Raw genomic sequence first — 18,770 nt, 5'->3', positions numbered from 1 at the left:
GACTATCAAGTTATACGCAGAGATTTGAATCAATTTCCATGATTGCTCAAATATGCGAAAAATAAAACAGATGGACTAATTTTATTGCGAACCTGTCTTGGGCATAGATTATATAATCAGAACATTGAATCTAATCAAAATGGATATCGATATGGAGTTTAAACTCAATTTCATTTTTATTAATTTATGGGACACAAAATCTTTCATTTCGAGGGAACGCATAGAATTTTGTTGTTTTGGTACAATTTGCGATGAAGTATTCCTCTAACTCATACCAAACTTTGATCGATCGGCTAGGAAATACGGCTGAATGTATCAATATGAAACGTTCACAGAAGAATTTATCTGCTAACATTAGAACTTACCGCAATATTTACGAAATTACAGAAGATTTTCTAAAACACTCTAAAAACCTGTTTAAGGCCCTTTTTTTAAATCGATCCAAAAATTTTGTCAAAGCAACAAATTATCCCTGTACAAAATTTATTGGTGTTTTTAAACCTCTCTTTCAGTTTACTGTGCGATCATTATTTATTGAATTATTCATCATCAAACACGAAGGGGTAAGTTTCTATTCAAATAATATATCTATATCTCTATGTAAAGGTCCTACAGGAAAAAATAGCAAAATCAATAGGTTAGCAAAAAATTGTGTTGGCTCACAAAAAGTTTGGCAAAGAATAATAAATTGATTTTTTATTTCTTCCCGATATTTTTGTCCACTTGGTAGAAACATGGACTTATGGGGTTTCTCAAACAAACGAATACTTGAAACCACGATTTAAAGGGGTTCGTAGAACTAACATTATTTTGAAATTTTGATAGTCGATGTAGATACCCTCAAGGACTCAAAAACTGCCAAAAAGTCAATTCTGATAAAAGTAGCGTTTATGGAGTTTCTCAAACAAACGATTCAATTAGTCCATTAATCCTGCAGATGATTATCCGTTTGTTTAACATTGTGTAGAATTACTATTGAATTTAAAATTTGAAAATTGTTCTATTTACATATATTTTTTGTTTTTCGAATACAAAAGAAGAATTTTAATTTTAATTCATCCTCTGAGAGTCAGAATTTCAGCTATGACAGAGTTATTGAACTTCTTTTCTTCTTTGGCCTCTGTTTGTCTTAAACTGGCTTTACTTCAAAAAGTTCGCTACGTAGGACAGCTCTGTTGTTTCTATTTAAAAGAACAAAAAAAGGACAGGATATAATTGTGAAGCATCTAAAAACTTTATTTAAATAACCTTTGGAAACAAAAACTTCAAAGTTAGCGGTTTTTAAAATGTTATTAATGTTATCCCAAATATGCATGATAAACTTGATTGTTTCTTCTAACCAAATTAAAGTTCTTTAACTGCTCTACAATTTGTTCTTTGACTCCCAGCTTCTATCTTTCTTAATTTCGCTGCAATATCTAAACAAATCCTGGTGAGCCTGCAATTAAAATCTTTGAAAAATCGCGATTTTTACTCCACTGTACTTATAATAACCAAGTTACTTTTAATATTTTTTCTTGAAATAAGCCATGCCAATCGAATCATATATAATCGAGTCTGTCTGTAATCGAGTCCGATCTGTGCATAAACAGGAAGAGTGTATTTCCTAGTGAAATTTTCAATCAAAACGGCGTACTCAACATATGATTGAAAATTTCACTAGGAAATACACTCTTCCTGTTTATGTATAGATCAGACTCGATTACACACAGAAACAATTATATATGATTCGATTGTATATAATTTTAGACTCTACTATATACAGTTTGAAAAAAAAATTGTGCTTCAAATATGGCTTATTTCAAGAAAAAAGAAATATTACAATGTTAAGTTAAAAGCAATTTGGCTATTATAAGACCAGTGGAGTAAAAATCGCGATTTTTCAAAGATTTTAATTGCAAGCTCACCAGATTTTTTAAAAATGATATTGCAGCGGAATTAAGAAAGATAGAAGCTGGGAGTTAAGGAACAAATTGTAGAGCAGTTAAAGAACTTTAATTTGGTTGGCAGAAACAATCAAGTTTATCATGCATATTTGGGATAACATTAATAACATTTTAAAAACCGCTAACTTTGAAGTTTTTGTTTCCAAAGGTTATTTAAATACAGTTTTTTAGATGCTTAACAACTATATCCTGTACAATTTTTTTTCATCTTTTAAATAGAAACATCAGAATTGTCCTACGTAGCGAACTTTTTTAAGTAGAGCCAGTTTAAGGCAAACAGAACCCGAAGAAGGAAAGAAGTTCAATAACTCTGTCATAGTTGAAATTCGAACAAATTTGTAGAAGTTTCTTTTTCGTTAAATATTATCCTCTACCACCTCCTGAAACATTCCGGGTATTTTTTTTTATATGAGATTTTGAATAAAAAATAAAATTCTTCTTTTGTATTCAAAAAACAAAAAATATTTCATTTCATCAAACAAATAGCAATCATTTATTTGTATTGATTAAATTTTTGATAGAATGAAACAATTTCCGAATTGAATGTGTTGGGGAAACACATTTCAGCCGGTGAAGCGCTCCTCTTAGCAATAAATATTGTAAATTCAAAAATATATATAATTGGAAAAATCTTATTAGAATTGAATGAGAATTTCGACTTTTATATATCAATGTGGTACCTCCCACATTCACAGTTATTGAGTAGAATACGAAAAAATTAATAAACAGTAGGAAGCAGACTAGGAAAAACTCCGCCTCCGCAGTTCAGGCGGCGATGAGCAGGATAGTATTAGTTACAGATTTAGATTCCTCATCCTTAGTGATGAGGAAAATAAAAAGGTGAAAATAAACAGGGGGTCTGGATTGTGTAACCGAGTAGAACGGTTGTGTTATTTTATTCGGAAAGAAAAAACTCCGCTCGGTGCACGTGCACCGGAACAAAAATGCCCCCGACTTACATGTATTTGCAATGCCAATTTCCCTACGCTCCTTGAATTGAAAGTCTGTGTTACGGAAACATATTTCGGTCGGAACAAAAATGCCCCCGACTTACATGTATTTGCAATGCCAATTTCCCCACGCTTCATGGATTTGAAGTTAGTGTTAGGGAAACAAATTTCAGTCTGAAAAAATACCCCCGACTTTCATGTATTTGCAATGCGATTCCTCCAACGCTGCTTGGTTTGAAGTCTGTGTTAGGGAACACATATCGGTGAGAACAAAAGTCCCCATACTTTCATGTATTTGAATGCAGATTTCGCCAAGGCTGCCTGGTTTTGATGGCTGTGTTGGGGAATCCGTAAATCGGGCCAATCAAAACGAGGCAGTTAGGGCGTTTAGATATCGCTGAACATTTTACAGTTATTCAATTGTTTATCTAATGAAAAACAACATTTTATTAATTGCAATAGAAGCGTTGAAATATTCCCTATCAATTGATGCAAACATCTTTTCGATCCAGTGAGAAATGTTCGAGTTATAAGCATTCGGAATCTTTAATTTTTTCCTGCATGTTCTGTGTTTAGGTTTTCATTTTACCCCCCATATACTCCGGATAGACGTAGTCCCACGTCAAAAACATTTTTTTTATTCAACCATGTACAGGATTCGATTACATACAGTGAAAAGATATTGGAGATTCTATATAATCGAGTCCGCGCTGTACTCTAACTTTTCATCCCGAAGTTAAACTCAAACAAACGTATTTTATAATATGGTTAATAACCGCGCTCAACTTTCGGCAGTTAAATTGTTGTCATTGCGAGAACCTTACTTTACCAGCAACTCGCCTCAGGCTCTTCTCCTCTTTGTTACTTCACCCTTATGCAACCCTTCGTGAACCATCTCCGTCGGGACGTCAATTATTAGATCATTTGAATAGTAGGAGAAAAAGGATCCACAAACTTATTGGATATACGAGCTGTTCACAAAATCGAACACCGGAGGGAAAGTAACAACTCCCCGGTCAAGGAAAGCTGTGGGAATGAGTGCTAATACCCAAATAAATAAGTTTTGATCAGGATAAAAGTTTCTCTACGCTGGATGGGGTGGCGCTGCAGAATTTGGTTGGCTCGGTTTTGTACATGACTGGCGTCGAAGCACGTTTATTGGGTTTTATTGAAGCTGCGAAACAAATTTGACTTGTGGGTGAAAGCGAAACGGAGCGAAAGGTTCAGGGAGCAAACGTCACATGATATCAAATATTGTTATGGTTTCGGGTGGGCGAGACAACTGTCAGATCATGACGAGGATATACGAGCGGATAGTGCGGGCTTAGCGGACCTTTTTTTTACTCTGTCTCCCATATTTCATCTCCTGTTCGAAAAATATGCAAAGCACCTGAATGATGAACATCGACAGCACGATGATTAATTCTCAACACTATAAGCCCGATTCCGGTTATACATACGAGTTTGGATTGGCCGAAAAGCTTTCATAATATTTGACCGTTGAGTAAAACTCGTATACAATCTGGTATCCCGTCTAGCGGTAGTGGGAAATTGTATATATAATATGTTATTTTGCTTCTGCTGTCTCATATTGCAAAAGCACTCAGTGCAGCCTAGTAAACGCGCTCTCGAATATTAAAACAAGCACAGAAACCTAGATATTAGATTGGCAAATTTGCTCTCGGAATCGCCTAATTTCCACGAATTGTTTTCACTGAAACACTGAAGCATTCGCTCTATTCCGTGAATTATTAGGTGTTGGATATTGAAACACTCTCGCCTATACCTACACCCAAATGACTTTCAATGGTGAATGTGTTGGTTTGGTCGTTCTCGTTATGATATTCATATATAGCTTTTCCAGTGGATGTACAATTTTCCTCAATTGCGCTCATTGATTCAACGTTTCTGTGGAGATAATTATTCTTCGATTTTAAACCGTTGATATGCTGTGCTATGGGTCATGGAAATCAGGGCGAAGGTGAAAATAGCGAGTATTCGGAATCAGTGACGTCGTGTGGAGCTTTCGTACCCGGGGCGGAAGTGTTTAGTTGCACCGCTCTCTCTTTGTTATATGTATATTGTGTATGCCGAATGATGAAGTATTTGTTAATGTAGGGGTATCTCTGCACCCCTAAAGTCGTGTACCCAGGGGCGGTTCGCACCCTCCACTCGACGCCACTGTTCGGAATGTCAAGCATTCTCAGAATTATGTATGGAAGCGATAAATTGTTCCGAGAAATGTGTGCTATGTCAAAACATTCCCCTAATTTCGGCGTACGATGCGCACAATTGCAGCCAGTGTATGTCGCGCAAAACTATTTAGCGAACAACAGCATATTTTCATTCATAATCGATTTACTACCGGTGACAATTAATTTTTGTTATGTCAGCCTGTGAAAGTGAATATTAAATGTGAAACTAATCGGACAAAAAGTAGACTGTTCAGAAACAATTTGAACGACCAATTTTGAAATGAGTTTTTCATATGTGTTATGAGGAAATACTGACACGAAAATCTTGTTGGTGTTTGAAATGCGTTACATTAGTAGATATTATGATTTTTGTAAGACTATTGTTCACTTTTTATCGTAGGCCATTGCTGAAACTTTACTTCTTACACGGTTCATCATCTTTCCAAATTCCATTTCTGCTTTATAGTCTTCCTGTCAATCGTAGTTGAAACCCTTTTTCCTAAGTATGGGTATCACAAATAACTATAATTTCTCAGTTCCGGAGGTGATCTACCATATGCTACTCCAGAAAAGGCAGCAGTCTCTACCTCTATGTGATTTACCGTAGGATCTACGGAGAAAAACGTTCTTTTAAATTTTTGCTAGGTATTCTTAATAGCTTCAAGATAAAAACATGAAAAAATATTGAAAGTGCATCTTAATATGGTTAATCGATGAATATTAAAAAAAAACAACTCCAAATTCAACTTTTTATACTATAGAGGCTTAAAACTAGAACATTCATTCGCCTCTAGTATATGAAATGATGAGGCTCCTCAGTTTAGAAGAACATGTTGGGGAAACATTGCGGTCTGCACAAAAACAAATGAGTACAAAAATACTTGCAGCTTGGATATGTTTGGGAAGCGGATTCCTCCAGGCACATTGATTTTGAAGTCTGTGTTAGGGAAACACATTTCGGTGTGAACAAAAATACCCCCGACTTGCATGTGTTTGCGAAGCGGATTCTCCCACGCACATTGATTTTGAAGTCTGTGTTGGGGAAACCTCAAATCGGGTCAATCAAAACGAGGCAGTTATGGCGTTTAGATAACGCTTGACATTAAACAGTTATTCAATTGTTTATCTCTTAAAAATAACATTTTATTAATTGTGATGGATGCGTAGAAATATTTCCTATCAATTGATGCAAGCATCTTTTCGATCTATTAACAAATGTTCGAGTTTTAAGCATTTGAAATCTTTCATTTTTCCTGCATTTTCTGTGTTTAGGTTTTCATATCACCCCCATATACTCCAGTCAGACGTAGTCCCACGTCAAAACTTGAAATACTGTTTTTTTGGAATTTAGAGATTCAGTACTACTCTAATTCGTATTTGAATGTGTTTCTAGGCCTTTTCTGGATATGTGTGATTTTAGTCAAATTTTGAACAGTGTTGCGCGGTACAAAAAGAAATTTCTAAATTTGGTTTTTTTATATTTAAGGGGTATTCTAGTGTAGAGACAAGAATTTCGGACGTTTTTTTCGAGCTCCGTAATAATAGAACGAATAATATTTTGACTATCCATTTTATCATTATTTGTTTATCTATCTTTTCACAATAAAACAAAAATTGAACGGAGAAAAAATATTCATAACTAGAATAGTTATGGGCTGATGAAGTGAGAGGGTTCAAAAAAAAAAGTTGTGCCATGGTGTACACGATTCCAGCTCTTCTGGTTATCTGAAACAAAGGAAGGAACAGATTCTGAATCAGTAAAGATGCTGCTATCGCATGAACCTCGTACAAGTCAAAAACCATTTTTTTTTACCAAATGGCGGCCGTTTAAAAAACAAAATACGGTTTAAAACGTTTTTTATTATGTTTCCCGATTTTTTTAGAATAGTATAATTTAAAAAAATATGATTTTCTAGAGGTTCATGCGATAGAGAGATGCATACAGATTGTATCCATATAAATTCGACATGAATCGGTGCAGTAGAACTTGAGATATCGTGTACGCCAGTTTGAAAAAACTAGTCTAGAGAAAAAGACGTTTGAAGTTCATTATTATGGTCGTACCAGGTTAGATACCGCATCACTAAAATGGCTCTAACTCGGTAAATAATAGGATTTTCGATAAGTCATTTCTAGGGTATATTCTTGAATGCCTGAACTAGAGAAAAATTTGAAAAAAATAATTTTCTTCAAATTTATAGACTAGAATACAGCCTTCAATATGTTGTTATGAGTTTTTATATTTGTGATTTTATTTTCAATTTTTTTAATTTGTTTATTATGGTGTACTGCGACAAATTATAAAAAAAATATCGAAAATAAAATTTTTAAATTAATGTAATTTTTTTGGTATTTCGAAATTTTGGAGTTTTTTATATTTTTAGACCCATTAAAACATAACTATCATTTGAATGTGCGTGTTTGATGTGATTTTTTTTTTCAGAAATTTTCATTTAAAAATTTGGAAATTAGGAAATTAATCTATTGGTAGAACTATCCAAATTCGTATAAAACAAAAATGAATTTCAAAATAAAAAAAAAATCGATGGTAATTTCATTCGACGATATGTCGTAGTACATATTAGTAACATGCGTTTTGAGTATTTTTACCATATTTTTTATTTCGTAGTTTTCGTAGTGACGCGAAAAAAAATATAAACTACAATTTTCACTTTAGCTCTTATAGTAAACCATGGATACAGAAAAATTACCTATTTTTTTTTAAATTTGATACCCTTTACAATATTTTCCAACGCGCTAGAGATAAAGTTCAGGTCTCTTTTTACGAATACACGAGTACAATATAGTCATAGATTTTAGGAAAAAATATAATTAGATAAATATAGATAAATATTAGATGTTTTCGTATTGCGTCGTTCTAGATTTTTTTCTGAAAAAACGCAAATATAAAAAAAAACACGTACGAACATATTTAAATATAAATCAAACCAGTACTGGGTCTCAAAATTCAGAAGAAAAAAAATCAAAATTTTGAGATATATATTTTTGTACCGCGCAACATTGTTAAAATTCTAACAAAAATCACACATATTTGGAAAAGACCTATGAACACATTTAAAAACGAATTAGAGTAGTACTGAATCTGTAATTTCCCCAAAAAATTTTTTTCAATATTTCAATATTTTTCTTTAGTACTTTAATGAAACTTTGATGATTTTTTTTAATAATATTTATCGATACACCATAGTAAGATGCACTTTCAGTTTTTTTTTTCAAGATTTTATCTTCAGGCTATTGAGAATACAGAGCATAAATTGAAAAGTACGTTTTTCTCCATAGATCCTATGATGAACCACAGAGGGTTCAGAAAAATATTCAAAATTTCTTATTTGGTACCCTATAAAATATTTTCCATAAAGCTAGTGATTTGGTTTGAGGGCACTTTTTACTTCCTTACCCAGCCAAGCCCTTTGTTGGTTCAAGCAACAAAAGTTTCACTTTTCAGACAATAACTGCAGATTATTTGTCAGACAAGACACTTTTTGGAGAATTTTGAATTCTTCTAGATATCTCGATGACTCAATCGAGTTATAAAATTTCTGCCCTGGAATTTGACTGATAACTGCCAGGCAGTCCATGCAATCATATCTTGTTAACAAAATTACGTACAGTTTCTTCGAGTGCTTCCTTGCCTTTAAATTCTACTTTGCATTCCGGACCAGTGTGATGTGTCATGATTTGTAATGACTAACATGGAATCGATAAATTTCTTTTTTAAATATTTTAGTTGATAAACTAACTATGTTTCATTGAAAAAAAAAGATATACATACAAGAAAAAAGACGAATTATGTCGAAAAAACAAATCGTTGAATTCATAACTCAGCCGATAATTGAATGCTGACTGTGCCTATTTGGTGGGACTCAAACCAAAGTCATCAATCAATGTTGCCATTGCATGCGGACAAAAGCAGTCCCATCTTTTCCCCGTAATAAACCCAAACCGTCCCAAGCATTGGACCGAAATTAGTATTAGCTACATAACGCATGACTCTGCAGGAAGCGAATTTTGCTACATCAAAAAGATCCCAATCAATAGCATGGCGAAGCGGAGAAATTGGAAATAATGGCAATGGAACCTCAAATGATGGCGAAAGTAGGAATGGATTCTGCTGACAAACGAAATGCCAGTCCGATGAACATGGGTCAACATGAATCTTGGACTCGGTTCGGTTCCGAGAGATGCAAAAATGAGTGAAAACAATTTTGCACTTCAACAAGCTAGCTGGACGACGAACGAGGTGAATCGTGCGGGAAAATGTGACCGCCGGATATTAGTGGTCCTTTGCCTTTCAACACAGCAGAGGTATGCTGTAGATGTCGGTTGATGGATGATTCTTTGCTATATTCGCTGATTGTTGAGATTGAAGGTTGAAGCTAAAATACGCGAAATAATCCAGGGCATATCAACTGAAGTAGAAAGAATAAAAACGAAAGTGCCATATCCAATAGATCAAGGACACTCGCAGACGGAGTGAAAGAAAGAAAAGTGGGAGCTGTAGTATACACATACGCACATTTTTACAAACGATAGTCTATGCTCGAGTTCTCGGATTTGTTTCGATGCATATTGTACCGCCACACATAGAGTAACCCTTCCTTATTTCCCGGGTGCCCGAGAAGGGAACCTGCTACGAAAACATTCAGATGGAGAATTTCACCCCGAGACAGAATGTCGTCGGTGCTGAATGGAAGTCAATTTGGCTCTCGTAGTCGTTACTGCCGATATTGTCATGCTCAGCAAATGCGGGCTGAAAAGTTGATATCAAGCAATGTGGAAAATTCAATTTCGGAATGCCGAATCGAGTGCTCTCGCCCATGGCATTTCCGAAAAGGAATGCGAAGCAATGGTGGTGTGCTAATCGTTGTTATCCCACGCGAAACATTGTCCAAATAGGCAGCACAATGTATTTAGAAAATGAGGTCCAAGGACGACAGAGAATCCATCTTACTGACAGTTAATTGAACAGATTCTACGTCGATTGATCCGATCGGCGGAACCCGATTGGTTTGGGGAATAATTCTCAGACTTGCTTCATATCAATCGTCGTCATCGTCATCATTGTCATTTGGGCAATCATGGGTATACGAAACATCTCTATATCCTAGCTATTCAATTTACTTTTTCATGCATCCATTTTTTGCAAATTTCAAGTTCCATCCATCTTTCATTCGAATAGCCTGCTCTCGCTAATATTTTCATAAAACACAATGGAATAAATTACATTAATGGAGTCTGTTTGTGGAGACCTTCGACGACAGCTTTCCCCGACATTCTGTCTTACAAAACGACTCTATCTTTTTGTGGGGGCAAAGGATGCGTTCCGAAATAGTGAGCGTGGGTTAAATTCGTTCTATAGTCATGGGGTGGAGATAAATTACGCTGAGGTTCCCTCGGAACCTCTCACCTTGGTTGCCATTTAGCACATCTTGTTTCCCTTATCGTTTTCCTTCGTAAAAGCAGGAAAGAGTGTAAACCAATTTGTGGCGCCACTTCGTAACTGGCAGATATTCCAACAGCTCGGGAGCTCGCGTTAATAATGCAAACGCTTTTTATCTCAATGTGATTACCCTTGCTCAATTGGTGCATATTTGAAAAGATGTCAGAGTGGGTGGGTTGAGTTGAAAATATGTTACGTAGCGGTACCCTGACTGAGGCTCATGTTACTGGCCGGGACGAGGAGTGAGGATGAAAGTGACGTGCAAATTTACATTGTGCAGAATCGGTGAAACAGTTATATAGTCACAGGCAGGAACTAATGTGGATTCCGATTGAATATTGGTGGAGTAATCTGCATTCAATGATTTGAACTGTTACAGCATTCCATTAAATGGAATAATTGATTGCTCGCGTTTCTGTTCAGTGTTATGACCTCTGTGGCATCTTGTCGGTAACTAAAAGTATATGAATTGAGCGTAAAAGAGCCGTCCCTACTGCTGCAGAGCCCACTGTACACCGTAATGCTTACTGAACCCACTGACCATTGCCTCGTATAGTGACAGGGTGAGGAAAAGTGACGTTTCGAGAAAAAACTATATCTTCATTGCATTCAACTGAAATTTACTTGAAAGCTATTGTTTGTCCCTTCCGTGAAGTAGACGGATTAACCAATAGTTGTAATTGATTCCTGATGAGGGCATACACTGCGAACCTGTAAAAAAACACTAAATATGTAAGTTTACACTATTATCACTTAACTGTTGAATGAAGGTTATTGAATAATAATTATACAGCTTTGTAGCTGCCAATTAGGTAACTGAAAGAACGTGTTGCATTCGCCCGGCTCGCGGTAACGCCCACCATACCGAATGTAAATTCATTGTTTGATTTTTTTTTGTTACAATATGGAAGGTTCAGCGTCTCATCGGACAACGTTTGGCCGATCTCCCGTTAAATATTTTCATTAGAGATGCAAGCTCAATGCCAAAAAGGTTTTTGTTTGGCCGGATACCGGATATCGAATATTTGGCAAGCTTCGAGGCCGGAAGGCCGAATACACTACTTTTCAAAACTATAGAACCACTCATTTTTTCTGAGTTTTCAGAGATATGTAAGAAGTCGGTTGAATTGAAGTGTATAGTGTACAGGGTTGCCAAATTTTATTCTGTAAAATTTTCTGAAAAAATCTGCATGTCTGTATTTTTAGCAATAAAAACTTTGAAAAAAATCTGTATCGAAAAATTAAGGGAAAAAATTAAAATTAAGGTTTATTTTCATTTTGAATGTATTTTTCTTATTTATGGATTGTTAACACTTCATTGCATAATGGTGGAAATTTCCATCATAACATTAAATGCCGAAAAATTATATAAAAAAACAAGTTTACTTTAAGTTTATCGTGTCTGGACCTTGATTCATTTAAACCAATAAGAAAAAAAAATATTCAAAGAAGGGTTAAATCAATCCAACAAAATCAATCATAGAAAGGTTTTCTCATAATTCTCTGAACTGTATGATTTTGTTGAACTTTGCCTTCAAATTTTTCATCAATTTCATTCTTGAAGCTTCTCCTTGAGCCGATACATAGTTCTTGGTTTTCAAGATAGAGTCTATAGTATCTATAGTATATAGATATATAACATACAACGAATTGAGGAAATTGGCGCATCAAATCATTAAAAGTTGCCGAATTTTTAAGGTTTTATCAAGACCGCAGTTTCGATAACCGGATCGCTGAAACCAAATCGCTTTGAAATCTCTTTCACGAGTTCAACATAGAAATCACGACAAATTGAATCAAAAGTCAGTAGCTGCATCCAAGTCTTTTTCAGCTTCTTCTGCATCAACACCAACGTAAACATCTTCAGGATTCTTCAGAAAAACTTTAAAATCTTTCACATCAAGGCCAGCATTAGCGAATCGTTGCACGTAGCTCTCCAAACATAAGACGTTGCATGGCTTTGGGAACACGAGCAGAAATCAGCGTTCAAAGCTATACAGGACCTGATTGTGGGAGATGCGATATGAATAAAAAATACTAGCTAAGTTTATCGGTTCAGAAATTTCTAGGAATATAAATAATTAGTGATTCGTCTGTTCTGTAGCTTTGATAAGATACTTGACGAACCTGAGTTTAAGGAATCATGGATAGCAATGAGAGAAAGGAACTTGCATAATACTTCTTAACATGAGAACATTGCAGAGAGAGGAAATCAGAAATAAAAACCGATCTCATTCTCTCATGTACAGAATATGGAGAGCTGAGAATGAAGCAAAAAGCAAGATGTTAATATCCCTCTAATAATGAGCTCATGGAAATTAGAGTCAGTCTCTGGATTATTGTTGGATCGAATAGTCGTGCTTAAAATTGAATTGAAACCCTGAATACGACAATGGCGCAGTTGGTAGTGACATATTTTAAGCATTATATTTTGAAAAAGTTGAACGTGAAAGAAAATAGCGGAATAATATAGTTAAACGCATTTTGTGGAAAGTGCTATTGTACAAATATTAACTTATTTCTGAAGAAAATTGGACTCTAAAATCAAGATGTGAAATGTTCTTGTCGGCCATATTATGTGTTACGAAAAATGTGTTAAGCATTCAGAACAAAAGTGATTTATTTGCCCATGAAAATTGCGGAATATGCTCCGATTTATCGGGGACGCAGAAAAAATGGGAGAAGTCGGTCATGAGGATTCGTGGGACGAAGATGATTTCGTCGGCCATGAACGTTCGTGAGACAAAAGACGTGGGACGAAGATGATTTCGTCAGCCATGCACAATATAAAAAGGAAATGTCGGCCATGAAGATTCGTGGGACAGAAAGACGTGGGACGAAGATGATTTCGTCGGCCATGCAAAATAAAAAGAAGGAATTGTCGGCCATGAAGATTCGTGGGACAGAAAGACGTGGGACGAAGATAATTTCGTCGGCCATGCAAAATAAAAACGGAAATGTCGGCCATGAAGATTCGTGGGACAGAAAGACGTGGGACGAAGATGATTTCGTCGGCCATGCAAAATAAAAACTGAAATGTCGGCCATGAAGATTCGTGGGACAGAAAGACGTGGGACGAAGATGATTTCGTCGGCCATGCAAAATAAAAAAGGAAATGTCGGCCATGAAGATTCGTGGGACAGAAAGATGTGGGACGAAGATGATTTCGTCGGCCATGCAAAATAAAAAGAAGGAATTGTCGGCCATGAAGATTCGTGGGACAGAAAGACGTGGGACGAAGATAATTTCGTCGGCCATGCAAAATAAAAACGGAAATGTCGGCCATGAAGATTCGTGGGACAGAAAGATGTGGGACGAAGATGATTTCGTCGGCCATGCAAAATAAAAAGAAGGAATTGTCGGCCATGAAGATTCGTGGGACAGAAAGACGTGGGACGAAGACAATTTCGTAGGCCATGCAAAATAAAAACGGAAATGTCGGCCATGAAGATTCGTGGGACAGAAAGACGTGGGACGAAGATGATTTCGTCGGCCATGCAAAATAAAAACGGAAATGTCGGCCATGAACATTCGGGGGACAGAAAGACGTGGGACGAAGATGATTTCGTCGGCCATGCAAAATAAAAACGGAAATGTCGGCCATGAAGATTCGTGGGACAAAGACGTGGGACGAAGATGATTTCGTCGGCCATGCAAAATAAAAAAGGAAATGTCGGCCATGAAGATTCGTGGGACAGAAAGATGTGGGACGAAGATGATTTCGTCGGCCATGCAAAATAAAAAGAAGGAATTGTGGGCCATGAAGATTCGTGGGACAGAAAGACGTGGGACGAAGATAATTTCGTCGGCCATGCAAAATAAAAACGGAAATGTCGGCCATGAAGATTCGTGGGACAGAAAGACGTGGGACGAAGATGATTTCGTCGGCCATGCAAAATAAAAAAAAATAAAATGTCGGCAATGATGATTCGTGGGACAGAAAGACGTGGGACGAAGATAATTTCGTCGGCCATGCAAAACAAAAAAATGGAAATGTCGGCCATGAAGATTCGTGGGACAAACTCAGACTAAGCTTAGATTTTTCGGCCATGAAAAAAAAATAAAAAGAAAAGGAATCGTCAGGCATGAAGATTCGTGGAAAAAATATAGGTGACACAAAGATAGAATCGTCGGTCATGAAAGTGCTCAGGCTTACTGCAGAACAAGAAAGAAAGAGAATGTCAACCATTTTACCTGCACGATTTTGGTACTACTTCGATGAAATTTAATTTGATGGAGTCAATTCAGTTGTATTATTTTCATTTAAAAAGACGTAATTTGACACATGAAATCTTCACATCAAATTCGGAAATGAATGCTGTAAAAGTTTGTTCAAAGATATAGTAATATTTTGGTGTAATCTAGGAACTTTATATTAGACAATGAAGTGTGGACTAGCACGGACTGGATAAAAAATATGATGAATTGTGATTAATGTCAAAATATCACTCATGTAATAGAGCGTGATCCCATTAAATATTTTTGGGAATCTTTCAGTAAAATCTCATACGATAAAAGAAAGATGAATGGGCAGCAAAATGAAGTCATAAGAATAGAGACGGGGAGTAATGTGGGAGAAGCGATATGAATAAAAAATACTAGCTATGTTTATCGGTTCAGAAATTTTTTAGGAATATAAATAATTAGTGATTCGTCTGTTCTGTAGCTTTGATAAGATACTTGACGAACCTGAGTTTAAGGAATCATGGATATAGAACTCTATGGATAGCAATGAGAGAAAGGAACTTGCATAATACTTCTTAACATAAGAACATTGCAGAGAGAGGAAATCGGAAATAAAAAATCGATCTCATTCTCTTATGTACAGAATATGGAGAGCTGAGAATGAAGCAAAAAGCAAGATGTTAATATCCCTCTAATAATGAGTTCATGGAAATTAGAGTGAGTCTCTTGATTATTGTTGGATCAAGTAGTCGTGTTTAAAATTGAATTGAAAACCTGAATACGACACTGATGACTTAGTTACCTGTTCTGAAAATCTACGACGTAAACAAAGAGAATGTTCTATCCGTTGTTGCCACACGCAAAGATTTATCTGGTAAGGTACAGAATTTTTCGTTATTTTTGGCACAGATTCTGTACGGTACAGATTACAGATTTTCGTCTAAAAGTACAGATTGGTACAGATTATTCCGCGTGTGAAATTCCTGTCGAAAATTTTATTGAATGATAGTATGCAATCTAAATTTACAAAGACTGTTAATATTAATGTACAGCGTTAATACATACTAGTATTTGTTGTAAGTAAATCTAGATATAAAGTTAGTTAGTAAATATAATATTTTGTAGTAAATAAATGAGTATTTTTTTCATATTTCATGATTTTTCTCTATAAAGAATATATCCGATGGTATAGATTTTTTGAAGGAAAAGTACAGATGAGAAACATTTTTTGCTTTCCGGTACAGATGAAAATGTGGCAACACAGGATGAAAGCTGTAGTGATGTAAGAAGCTGTCTGAAATTTAATGCTTACCTCTTTGGAAAACCGGTATTAGTTGAAACCGATCATAAATCGCTCAAGTCAATATTCACGAAGCCGGATGTCTTACCCTATGGTCCTGAAGTCAAGTACGTGCGAGAGGAAAATGAACCCATAGCGGATACTTTGAATCGTGATGTGCAGAATGCAGCAGGCGCAACGGATGAAGAATTAGAAGTGCATTTAGTAATGAATGTGTCAAAGTCGTGGATGAATAAAATTGGGACAGCTACAAGCAAAGATGCCAATCTTCAGAAGCTTCTTTAGAGAACACTATCGGTATGACCACAGGATCAAGATCAACTAGACGAATCTCTCAAACCGTTTTGGAACAACCGTGACGAGCTGTCGACGTATGCACATATTCAAAGGTGATCGTATTCACATACCTCCCCTACTCCGTGAGCAGGCACTGGTCATCCTACAATCTGGTCACTTCGGTATACATTCCTGCATTAAACGTGCAAAGCAGCTCATGTTCTGGCCGTGTATGGGACGGGATATCCAAAAATTAGTTGAAGACTGCGTAGTTTGTCAAAAATTCGCCAGAAGTAATATGAAAGAGCCTATGATTGTCAAGAGGATTTCCGAGCTTCCATTCCAAGTTGTGGGATCGGACATATTCCATTTGAACGGAGAAAATTACATCGTCGTGATCGAAAGTTTTTAAGATTACACCCATACCTCGCTCTACGGCCGCTCGTTATACGGCATTTCGCCGAACAAAGTTGGAACCGATCCGATAGAATTTGTATGCATTTGTATGGGAATAATTGATTTGTTATACGGCTTTTTTTTTTTAGCGACCAAGGAACGTATCTAGGCCGTAAAGCGAGGTATGGGTGTATATCTTTCGGGAATATATTGGGGGTACAAATCTTAAAAAAACGAAAACTGCGCGAGAGTTTTGCATCAACCGATTTGGACACTCAATCTGTTATAATTTATAAAGAAAATTGTATATTTCATGAAACTAATTATCGAAAAACATTATATAAACGGAAATCCCATGTTCTGATTGGTCGATGGCACAAACAATCCGTGCTTTGCCAGTTATTCAATCAGTGCTTTTGTACCTCATATAAATGAGAATATGAAACTGTGCAAATAAATAGACGTTTGATGCTTGGTTTTCAGCTGATGTGCGACAGACATTTCATCACAAATGTGAAGGTGATCTGGTGTTGTGGCATAGTTGTTCCATGTTGCTTTTTGACGATTTTCACTTTTCTTCATAAAACGTTGTTTTTATGCATAATCTAACAGAAAAACACAAAAAACATATAGTTTACTCCCAACTTTAAAAAAAAAAACATCAAGCTCAATTGTTCCATGTTGATATTCTATTCATAATCTCTACAAAAAATACATGGTGAGACAAATGTATTTTTTGTAGATCCATATAGAATGAGTCGGTTCAAGTACAAGAATTTCATGTCACACTTTCAGCAGGCCTAATGCACGCTCTGGTTTGGAAGAACGAACTAATTCTCAAACAAATATGAAAAGTTTAAAAGAACACGTGTACACCTAGTTAGCGAATGTCTAATAACAATGAGATTTATATTCTGCGGAGGTGTTGCAGATCACTCATTTCTTCATAAAACGATGTTTCTATGCATAATCTTTCGGAAAAAACACAAAAAAATGGTTGTTCCCAGTATATTGAAAAAACAACATCAAACATGTTGTTCCGAGAAGTCCTCAGCACTTCCCGGAACAACAACGAACACGTCTCTTCCATTTTCGCGGTCGAAGCAACAGCCACTACCTGGCCTGCTTGCGCTTTCAGACCTTGTGGATAACATTTTAAATGCTTTAAATATAAATGATCCTCTTAAAAGCATAGTATTATGTTTGCTTCCGGTTGTGAGAACATTTTTGAAAGAAAAATGTGGCTTTTTAGCAGCGTTCATTTCCCTCGATGCCTAATTCAGCGCAAGAGGTCAAGGATTTGACCACTGTCATACAGTGGAATTGCAGAAGCATCATCCCTAAACTAGACCAATTTAAATTTTTAGTTCACAGTTCTAACTGTGATGTATTTTCTCTCTGTGAAACATGGCTTTGTTCAGCCGACGAGCTGAATTTTCACGATTTCAACATTATTCGCCTAGATCGTAACGACTCGTTTGGTGGCGTACTATTGGGGATCAAAAAACGTCACTCCTTCTATAGAGTCACTATCCCATCGATTACAGGCATTGAAGTTGTCGCTTGCCAGATACAAATCAATGGCAAAGAACTCTGCATTGCTTCGATATATATTCCTCCCAGGACTACGGTAGGCCGCCATCAGTTCTTTGATATTATCGAGGCATTGCCGGAGCCGCGGTTAATCTTAGGTGACTTCAGCTCCCATGGAACAGCATGGGGGTCACTCTACGATGACAACCGTGCCACGTTGATTTATGATCTATGCGACAACTTCAACATGACAGTTTTAAATACTGGGGAAGCAACTAGGATAGCCAACCTTCCTGCACGGGCAAACATGCTAGACATATCTCTCTGCTCTTCTTCATTATCCCTGGATTGCACATGGAAGGTAATCCAAGATCCCCACGGTAGTGATCACCTACCAATAATTTTATCGATCGCCAATGAGTCAAAATCTAGTGAGTCAGTCGATATTGCGTATGACCTCACGAAGAATATTGACTGGAGAAAATTTGCAGAATTGATATCTGAAGCAATCATTTCGATGCATGAACT

General features: G+C 36.3%; 1 protein-coding gene across 2 annotated transcripts in view; it reads right to left on the bottom strand.

The window, feature by feature from the left end:
* Positions 1–18,770, bottom strand: part of LOC129780275 (FMRFamide receptor) — a 239,646-nt gene that overhangs the window by 76,447 nt on the left and 144,429 nt on the right. Inside the window, exon 1 of one of the 2 annotated variants that reach the window (XM_055788346.1) lies at positions 366–484. The exons of the other annotated variant lie outside the window; for it this stretch is intronic. The gene's annotated coding sequence lies outside the window, so the exon portion shown is untranslated. Of the gene's footprint in view, positions 1–365; positions 485–18,770 lie in introns of those variants that run through there. 2 annotated transcript variants of the gene reach the window in all.

The sequence above is a fragment of the Toxorhynchites rutilus genome, chromosome 3, assembly GCF_029784135.1.
Source record: "Toxorhynchites rutilus septentrionalis strain SRP chromosome 3, ASM2978413v1, whole genome shotgun sequence".
NCBI lineage: Eukaryota > Metazoa > Arthropoda > Insecta > Diptera > Culicidae > Toxorhynchites > Toxorhynchites rutilus.
The sequence above is the reverse complement of the archived record's forward strand: the minus strand, read 5'-3'. Positions and strand labels throughout refer to the sequence as shown.